The 10815-nt window shown below is 27.9% G+C and overlaps 1 long non-coding RNA gene across 1 annotated transcript; it reads left to right on the top strand.

Moving 5' to 3' along the window:
- The first annotated feature begins 863 nt into the window (after positions 1 to 863).
- On the top strand, positions 864 to 10281 carry LOC150030184 (uncharacterized). Its single transcript, XR_016527133.1, has 2 exons — positions 864 to 1633; positions 9937 to 10281. It is a non-coding gene; the product is annotated as an uncharacterized LOC150030184 (long non-coding RNA).
- Positions 10282 to 10815: the final 534 nt, after the last annotated feature.

Raw genomic sequence — 10815 nt, 5'->3', positions numbered from 1 at the left:
CTTGGCTATAGTCTGAATGCTATAACTTTATGTAGTGACATAAACAAGATCAAGTTGACAGTATATAGCCTAAATGGTCTAATAAGTATATGGATGAAATTGGGCATCTCATCCTGGTAACACTATTGGATGCAGCCCACTCTTTAATTGTTACAAGAAGTTGTAAGGTGCTACAAACGATGTGATCCACAAATCGTTCATGTTGAGATATGAGAATAGGGGCATCCTATACAATGAGTTTGCATATAGACTGAACCACGAAAATAGTCACTTTTCTTTATAACGACCGTTTACTGTTAAAACTTACTATTTCATTTAATATGTAACCTAGGTTAACTCGATCTTATCCTAAGCTAGCTATGAACTCCTGTTTGTTCGGGATTATCCTTTGATCTGCAAACGGTGAGAGTAGTCCAACAGCATTACTCAATAAGCTTACTATTTTGGGGATAAGACCGAATGAATAGCTGAGGACATAGCCTTGCAAGATGAATAGTTGGGGACATAGTTGGGGACCTATTTAGGGTTAGCAGATAGGTTCTTCTCTTAAGTACTAATTCCAGGTCTTGAACAATTGGGGCCCGCCTTCTCATGATAGAGAAAGGATTTGATTCATAAAGATTATGAATCAGAATTGTTCATTAGAGGATCAGTAGGAACTTAAGGAAGAAGATGTATTCACAGGGTTAAAATGGTATTTTTGACCTAGCTGTGATTACGAACAACCTACGAAGGATTGACTTACTGATTATGGTTATTAAGTGGACATAATATATCTATAGTGAGGGGAGTTCAACTATGGGCTATAGTGGAGTGTCCCATTAGTTAGCTAATGAGGGTTAGATCAAACTAATGAGTTTAGCCGATTAATCTCGAATCGTTGGAGCCCATGATCTGTAAGTCCGCAAGGTCCCCCTACTAGCTCGTAAATGGATAAGCTTTAGAGTAGCTTGAGAAATTAATTTGAAACGTTCAAATTAAACGGAACAAGAGAATATATATTTAAATATGATTTAAATATATGAAGATGATTATTGTGCAAAAATTAATTTAATATTTTATATTAAATTAATTAATCTTTTAAATTAATTTAAGAAAATCATTTTTCAATTAAAATGGTTTTGAAATCATTTTATGTTTTTAAAAGAAAAGTGAAAAGTGGTTTTTGCATACCAAGTCATGCATTTCACTTCTTTGCATTATCTTCATCTTCATGCTCACACAAAAGTCATCTTCATGCAAGCACAAAATGGAAAATGCAGATTTTCCATTATCTTCGTCTTCATGCTCACACAAAAGTCATTAAGTTCTCTTCACTAATTCTCCAAGCATGAGCTACAAGTCATGCATTTCACTTCTTTGCATGTTCATCTGCAATATATAAAGAAGTTTGGAATCATTTGAGAAGAACTAATGCAGAAATTTTGAGAGAAAAATATTTGTGAGAAGAAACTATTCTTCTTGTCTGGCTGCTGTGTGTTTTTCATTGTTCTTCATCTTTTCAAGTTGTTCTTGAGTCTCACAATCTGTCTAAATCCCCAAGAGGATAGTAGGGAAGACTTTGAGGTGGTTCATGGTGATATCTGGTGAAGACTGCTGTTGTATGTTCGGATTCTTGGAGAGTTCATCTAAGGTATGATTTTGAAACCCTCTTTTTAGAAGAGCATGTTTTAGTTTCTGCCAAAATTAGTGAGTTTGAATGCTTATAAATCCTTGATGCTTCCGCTGCATGTTCTTTAACTCTTTCACTTTACATACCCAAACAACAGATATATAAACTCAGACAACACAACTCTACACCCCAAACACAACTCCCCAGACATCAGAACTCCAAACATCCTATATCATCTTAGCGCCCCAAACAGCCTCTTAGGGTTCAATAACTCCTTTTTTTTTCTTTTTTTTCCTTTTAAATTTGTAATCACACATAAATATATATATATACTCCCTTTTTAAATTCCAAATTCTATTTAAATTCCTTGAAGGGTATGAATCTTCAAATTTCTTAAAATCTTTAATCCTTAAGCAAATAAAATAAACCAATTTCCTTTTCCTAACTCATTAATTCAGTTTTAGTTTGGATTCAAACTCCTAAATTAAAAGGAAGCAAAAATTTAAACCCATAATTTCCCCCAAATAAATTGATTCAATTTTTTCTTAAATTGAACTAAAATTTCAATTCTTTATAGATACCTTTTAAATTAATTATCTTACCTGCCAAATTAAATATTTAACCTCAATTTATCAAAATAACATCCAAATATTTGAAGATAATTTAATGAAATTACATGAAAATTCGAAGTGTTACACAATCTCTACCAAACATAGCGTTTTTAGGTATAGTTATTTAAAGGTAAATGCTTCGGTATAAGAAAATGTTCATATCTAAACCTATTATAGCTTTAAAAAATAACAAACAAACAAACCTATACTAGCTAATTAGCATATGAAAAGAGTGAGGTCTAGTAAAATTAGATAAAGTAGCAGCCAACTTTGGATGGAGCTGTTTGCCCAATCCTAGGGTTAGACCTAGCATAGGGAGGGAAAAAAAGAAGAAAAAACCCTCCTAGCCTATACCATGAAAAATTATATGTTAAATTATCAAAATATAGAATAGATAAAAGAGATTTTTAACATCTTAGAAGGATTAGTAATCAAAGATATTGATTAATTCATCATTTCCTAGTTTAAATAGTGAAGGCATGGTCATGAATAAGCTCTCTAATTAAGGATGATGCTCAAAAATTTGGGTAGTGTAAATTTAAAAAGTGTAACAAGACATAGGGTGTTGAAGAAATGACAAATGTCCATTGTTATGGCCTTCATCTTTAATTTTGTGGTTAAGGCATATATATTAAATAAAAGTTACTTCTTGTTACCTTAAAAAGAAAAACTATTTCAAACTTTAAAACGAATTTAACTTGTTGTATCGTGGCAGTTAAGCGAATTTTTGGGTTTAAATTTCCTATTCTCACTTGTTGAACTTTCGAAAAGAAAAGAATATTTAAATTTATGTTTTCACTTGAGATTGATTTCATCCACATCAAAAGTGAATATGGAAAAATCTTAATAGTTTTTAACGTTTAATAAATATGGAAAAATTAATTTCAAGAAAATCACTTTTTAAAGTTACTTTTTCACGTTTATATTTGAAATCTATTCATAAAACTAATTTACTTCGTTACTTTATTTTTATAAAAACATAGTTGCCAGCGTAGATTAATATCTAAACTTAGTTGTGTAACTTCAAAGTGCTTAAAAATATTTATTCTCACTTCAAAATACATTTTTAAGCACTTAAATTTCAAATAGACCTTTGTAATAATAGTTGAAAGTCGTTCAAGAACAAAAAGAATATATACACTAAACTTTGACGTCATTATAAAATTATATATGGGTAGCCCCTCCCTTTAAAATTTCTACTTTATACTCACATGATATGTCTCTCCCCATTATCAATAAGGCCACTAAACTTATCTCAAGATTCTAATTTTCAAGTATGACATTCTCACTTATGTGATTTAGGGATATAAACTAATATATAGATATTTATATATATTTGAATCCATACATCAATAAATATGCTTTCATCGTTATCCTAAAAGTAAATTTTATGCTCGATATTAACGTATGTATTGTCTCAATTTTGATGATCAACTTAACTCTGTAATCTATAATGTTATGGTATCCTTGTTGCCTCATATTTTTCGGTGTACGTCTTGATTTAGATGAGGTTAGATGATGTGTTGAGATGCAGATACCTAGTTTTAATATACATCTAACTGTTTGGTACAATGACTCAAGAGGTTGAGTTGTTCATTCGTCAAATGTGGCACATACTTATCTTGAAAGATACTTAAATTTGACCTAAATTTAAATAAAGAAGCTTTACATTGATAATAGGTATTTTCTAAAAGATTCCTCCTAGCTCCAGATTTTATTTTTAAAAGACCTAACTTAATTATCACAATTTGCTATTTCATAAGAGCTTTTATTTCTATAAGAAAGTCTTTCATCTTATTGGATATCTTAATTACGAGAGAAATTTAGTAATAGTTATTTAATCTATCAGTTTCTAAAAAGTTTATGTCTTCCTGACTGGTTCTCCTCTACTATTTGTGTGGAGGGACCTTGGTTTATGCTATTATTTTCCTTTAAAAAAAAAAAATTAATTTTTTTGCATATTTAAAGGGAGCTTAATCTATCACAAAGAGTTCTCCAAAAGTATCCATGGCTAACCATTGGAATTGATTTTACAGAAACACAAAAATCAAAAGCACATATACAGCAACAAAAAGTCATTTACGAACAATGATAAAATAGTAACGAGTAAATGATGATTTTGAAGTGTTTTTATGATAAGTAATTTTATCCAAAGCTCTTTAATTATACATATTTGTGTCAATTTTGTCTAAAAAAATAAATCATTCCTTTTTAAGAAAACATTTCAGGCATCCAATTATTATTTATATTTTATTTTATAATTTTGATGTAATTTTAGTAATTTTCAATTTTATCTTTTTTATGACATATTAAGTAATAGTATTTTTGTATTTGTTATGGTTGCGCCGAGACTACATAAAGCCCTGTTATTGGGTTGTGTCAGATAACTTTTGGATTTTAAATTTTGGGAATGATAATTTTTCTAGGGGTTGATGATCCAGATTCATCGCCAATCTTTTGTAATTCTTGATCTAGGGTTACATGCTTAAGTCATCAAGTAAGATTAATCAACTTAAATGTAGAGTGTTCAAATCTTGAATAAAAGATTAGTTTTCTTTAATCATTAGTCTTTGATCAAAAGGTAATTCAATTCGAATAATGCTTCTCTCTAGGTTGACATCAATTGATTGACAAATTTTCCGATTTGAAATTAGGTGCCCAAAGTAACTCAAGAGTTCCTAATTTTCAAAGTGTGGTTTTCATATCATGTTTAGTTTTAAGTTTATTTATTTTTTCTTTTTTTTCAATCAAGGCCAAAACAAAACTCCATAAAACCTTCACAAAAATATATTATTAAAATTATTTTATTTTTAGTATTTACAAATTAAATTTATAAATACTATTTCTGTCCATAAATTAATTTCTATATTTTGTTATTCACTCTATTTAATGTTTTCAACAATCAAGTTAAGTTTTCATAAGTTTTAAAAACTTGTGGTCCCATTTAGTAATCATTTTGTTTTTTGTTTTTTTTTTTTTTAAAATTAAGTCTATTTCCTCACAATTTCTTACAATGATTTGCATATTTCTTAAGTGCAATAGTTGAATTCTTAGCTAAATTTCAAAAACAAAAACAAGTTTTTAAAATATACTTTTTTTAGGTTTCAAAATTTAACTTCGTTTTTTAAACCATTAGTAAAAGTAGATAACAAAGAAAGAAATTTTGAGATAGAAATATTGTTTATAGGCTTAATTTTAGGAAAACAAAAAACAAAAAATCAAATGAACAGGGTTTAAAAAATTTATATTGAAAACTTATTTTTATTTCTAAAATTTGATTAGGAATTCAGATTTTTGTTTTCTTAACCATAGTGAAAACTATAAATCATAATTTTAAAAAATAGAAAACTATTATTGCTTTTAACACAGGATACTTTTTTGCCATGAAAAGCCAAATTTGCTAAACTAAAAGTGTTCTCAAACATTGGAAAAATTGAAGTAGTTTGCATCTTGGTTCAAGTTTGGTTTATTTATTTATTTATTTAAAAGAAATATATACTTCATTAGGGAAACACATATGTAAGGCACATAATAAACAAATGCCAATTTAAGAAAATACAAGAATATGAGTAAACTTTTAGTATGATAGAAGCAAGCTTATAAAATGGATAATGGTTTTTCATATAGTTATGAGATAGAAGCAAGCTAATTAATTCCTCAATAATCATCAAAATAGACCAAGCTAAGCTATTTGGTTTGTGATTCCATTACCATGTCTATCAAAATTAGATTTCACTACAAAATTTACAAATGATTCAATTCAACTAAATTACATACCACATGTTGGAAAATGGTTTTGAAATGGTTAATTAAAAATACTTTTTTTCATTTTCAAAATCGCTTTTAAATATGTTTTAATCGTCTGGAACTAATTTTAATGATGTAAAATTTACATTTAAAAGTACAATATTAAATATTAAGTTAATTTTGAGTGATTAAAAGTATGTTTTAGAGTGATTATGAACTTCATAAAAATGATTTAATTAATAATTTCAAAATCATTTCCAAACATGCACTGAGTATTCTAACATAACTGAAGTGATTATTTGAATTTTTCAATGTTTTGGAATGAGAAAATTATGAACTATTCAAACCTATACTTTGTTTATAGAAATGAAAGTGAGGCCTATTGAAAAATAAAATAAATAAATATAAAGTAGTTTCAACTTTGGATGGACCTCTTTGCACAAGCTTAGAGGTTAGCTTAGAATAAGAAATATAATTTCTTTCTAGAAATTAAATTGCAAAAAAAAATAATAAATAGAATAAAATAAAAAGTTGATTTTAAATTACAAAGAAGAATAAGGGGTGCTTTAGCATCTAAGAGCCCGTTTGATAATATTTTTGTTTTCTGTTTCTATTTCTTGTATTACAAAAAACCGACTTGTTTGGTAATTATTTTCGTTTCTTGTTCTTAAAATTTAATAAATGTTTCTAAAAAAAGAGTCAAATTTGAGAATTACAAAAAATAGTTTCCTTATTTAATTGTTCCAACTCCAATCTAGCCTTTGCTCCATTTGTGGGTTAGATAATCAATCTTTTAACTCCCAGACTTGGGTTTGATTCCCATCCATAGCATTTCTTGGATCTTTTTGTTTTTTTTTTAAATATTATATTTCTTTTTTTTTTTTTTTTTGTAAAGATATTTCTTTTATTTTTATTTATTATATTTCTTGGTTTATATTGTATTGCTTTTTATTTATTATATTTATTGTTTACTATATTTAATTTATATATTAGTTTAATTTTAAATTATAAATTTCTAATATTTAGATTTATATATTATTTTAATTTTAAATAGGTAAATTTAAATATTTCTTGAACTTTTGAATTTTAATTTTGCAGAATGGTATAATTAAGTTAGATGTGTGTTAAAATCATTTGAGACAATTGCTCAAGCAAGAGATGAATTTTCAATCAAATTTGGGCAAAATTTGAACGGTACTTACAATTTTTTTTTTTTTGTATTTAGTTGTGCATAAGACTTATTTGTATTAGATGATATAAACTTTTGATAATTTCTTTTTTGATTTCTAATCTCATACACATTATTTAAAAAAAATAGAAATAATTATCAAACAAATTTTTGTTCTCGATTCTTTTTTTCAAGAAAGAAAATAGTTATCAAATATATTCCTATTTCTAGTTCCAAAAAAACAGAAAACAAGATCAAACGGACTCTAAAATGAAGTAGTAATGCAGAGTGGTTGGGAACATTCATTTACTTTTTAGTTGAAACAAGAGATACAATACATATGGACATGATCAATCATGAAAATTTTGATATATGTGATTTTTAGTTATATATATATATATATATATATATATATATATATATATATATATATATATATATATATCATTGATGTTGGTAGCCTTGCTCTCTTTATTTTTGGTTATCAGCTATATCCCAACTTTAATTTCAATTTAATTATCATGCTTAAAACTAATGGCAAAAGAAATAGACTAATTATGCTCTTAAATTAACTTAGCATAAATTTTTTAATACAAATTTTCAGATTGTGAAAAAAATTGTTTGATATAAAGAATTATAAAATTAACATAATCAAATATTATATAAACACAAAATAGTATTTTACTTTTCTAGACAAAAAAAAATAGTAATTTAAATTAGTTGAAAATTAATTGATCGGTACAAAGATACGAATTTTTGCTTATCGATTGTTTTTGTCATAACAAATATAATGTCTTGTACATACCTCTCACCAATCAAACAACTAATTAACTTGATCACAAGAGATCATGAATTTCAAGCATGATAATATTCTCACTTATGTGATCAAGAATATGATTATAGATTAATTTCGTATTTACATATATGTTCACTCAAATCTTCGTCACTATAATTACACTAAACTATTTATGTTGGATCTCTAAACACATCGAAAAGTTGACTTACAATCTAGAAAATTAGGGTGGGTTTGTTTGTCCCCTCTCATTATCCACCTAGGTTTATGGATAGGTTTTGCACTAAGGTCCATATCTAGTTTTAGTATTTTTCAATGAATTATACAATGGCAAAATGTCAAGTCACACTTATTTATCAGATTTAACTTATGCCCGACCTCATAGGCTAGTCAAGCCTAATTTTATTCCAACATAAACTTAATTAAGGAAGCTTCTTATTCATGTTACCACTTAGAAAATTTGTTTTAACTCAGTAAACGTTTGCTAATCGTTTAAGTCTGGTTAGATAACTATTTGGTTTTTAGTTTTTTATTTTTAAAAATTAAGCACATACTCCTTCTACCTCTAAATTTCATGCTTGCTTTCTTATCTACTTATTAATAATTTCAAAATCAAGTCAAATTTTAAGAACTAGAAATAGTAATATTTGAAATTTAGAAATTGGCTTAGAATTCAATTTCTATACTTAAAAAATATACAATATGATAAGAAATTGAAAAGAAACGAGCTTAATTTTCAACCAAAAACTAAAAATGAAAGAAATCGATGAGAATATCCTTTCCTTTTGTGTTGTATATTCTTCGACATTGCTTTCTGCTTTTGGTTGCTGCAAAAGATTTTCTTACCTTATCGGTTTCTTGCCTTATATGTTCCTATATTTAGTGAGTTGTTTCGTCTACTAGGGTTAGTAGTGTGGTTATGCAGAACATATTTTGTTTTAGAGAAAAAAGGGTGTGCGGCTTTGTGTGAGTTCTTATTGAATATTTGTTCAGTCTTTCTTTAAAATCTTCTTATGGTTAATAATATGTGATCTACTGTTGAAGTGTTTACACGGTCAATTGTGTCCGTAAGTAAGTTAAAGGATTTTCAAACATATGATCAAAAGAACGGTGAATCTTCAAGAAAAGAAGTATCAAGTTTAGAGAGTCTAAACTCTTCATTAGACTTGTGTGATCAATTTTTGATTCATCGATTTTTCAAATTTTAATCTTTTTTAGTAGATATATATTGTTAAGGGTGAATTTGGACCAAAAGAATATAAAATCTAATCAATGAGGGGAGAAGAAAATAAGATCAAAACCAAGACAAAGTAATGACGGGTCAAAGAAGGGGAGTCGAACTTTTGAGCCAACTTCTCGTTGGTCTCAGCCTTAGAGGTCAAGGCCGACCCCACCTCCTTGGTCTTGTTGGCCGGGACTGAGGAGGCCTACTTGACTATTGACACTTGGTCCAACCTAAAATGCAAACATCCTATATAAATAGAAATGTCCAATTTCTGTGGACCCCACTCCAAACAGAATGGGAAATAGGGGAGGAAGTGAGAGAAAAAATTTCTCGTGAGCTAAACGGGGAAAGGAACGGAAAATGCATTTCCCCGTCCCCACCCTCCTCCCCCCTCCCATTCCCCGTCCCCACCTCGGTTAGCCTTTATTTATTTATTTAGTGTTATGTTATTATTATTATTATATAAATATTATATTTAAATTTCAAGTTTGATTGTTTATTGGTCAAGATAATAAATTTGTTTAAATTGAATATTTAAAGTTAGATTATGTATGTGAATAGTTTGATTTATATTTATTTCTTTCTACTAAAAAGTTTATTAGATTTTTTTAGATCAAAATTTGAGTAATTCATCTTTAAATTTAAATTCTCATATAAAACTAACATAATAAACAATTTAGTGATAGAGTTAATTATTTAATTAAAATTTACTCACACCAGCGATTTAAATTAATTGGTTTTTTTCAAAAGAACAAAACTAACGGAAAAAATTTCCTGCAGGAAACTCGATCTCCACGAATTCCTGCGGGAATCCCCGCCCTGATCCCCGTGGAGAATTTCAGGGAGATGGAGAATGAAATGGAGAGCGGGAATGGAGACGATGACATCCTCTGGCCCCACCCCATCTCGTGGACATCTCTATATACAAGATACAAATCAAAGATCATTAAATCACAAACCAAACTTCATATGATTTATAAATTAAGAAGTGAAATCCTGATAGACCATGATAGATTGATATCATAATTTGATTAGCAGATTGTACAGATAATTCTATCAGAATCTATCAATGACTTACCTCTATAAAAAGCAGTTATATATTTATAATTCTATCATTGATACTTTTATATACTTCTATCGGGGTTCATCATACTATAGGCTTTGGTTGTCTCTTTGGTCTTAGATTATGAAGGTAGTTGCATATAAAAGGACAAACTATTAGTTTATCACTAAACACAAATCTTAAACAAATAAAGTATCAAATACGTTCATGAGTGATAAACTTATTCTAACACTTCTATCATTATCTATCAATTCTAGGCTTCCATCATGTCTACGGATAGACAATGACAGAAGTGTATCACTAATAAAATTCTATTAGTGATAATAGCCGATAGAGTTGATATAACAAAAAAAAATTATTGATAAGACTTTTTTATACATTTATTAGAGTTTATCAAGATAAACAATCATATAGTATATTTGAGTCTATCAATAAAACAATCATATAGTATATTTGGTCTATCAAGATAAACAATCATATAGTATATTTGGTCTATTGGTCATATAATTATAATTTTATCAGTGACATAATTTTATATACTTCTATTAGGGTCGAATCTAATTTAATCCAAAATTACTTAATTAAGATGAAATCCA

The sequence above is a fragment of the Benincasa hispida genome, unplaced genomic scaffold (assembly GCF_027475165.1).
Source record: "Benincasa hispida cultivar pf3 unplaced genomic scaffold, pf3_genome.v1.1 HicScf486, whole genome shotgun sequence".
Lineage (NCBI taxonomy): Eukaryota > Viridiplantae > Streptophyta > Magnoliopsida > Cucurbitales > Cucurbitaceae > Benincasa > Benincasa hispida.
Note: the sequence above shows the minus strand (reverse complement) of the source record. Positions and strands in the feature narration are given on the sequence as shown.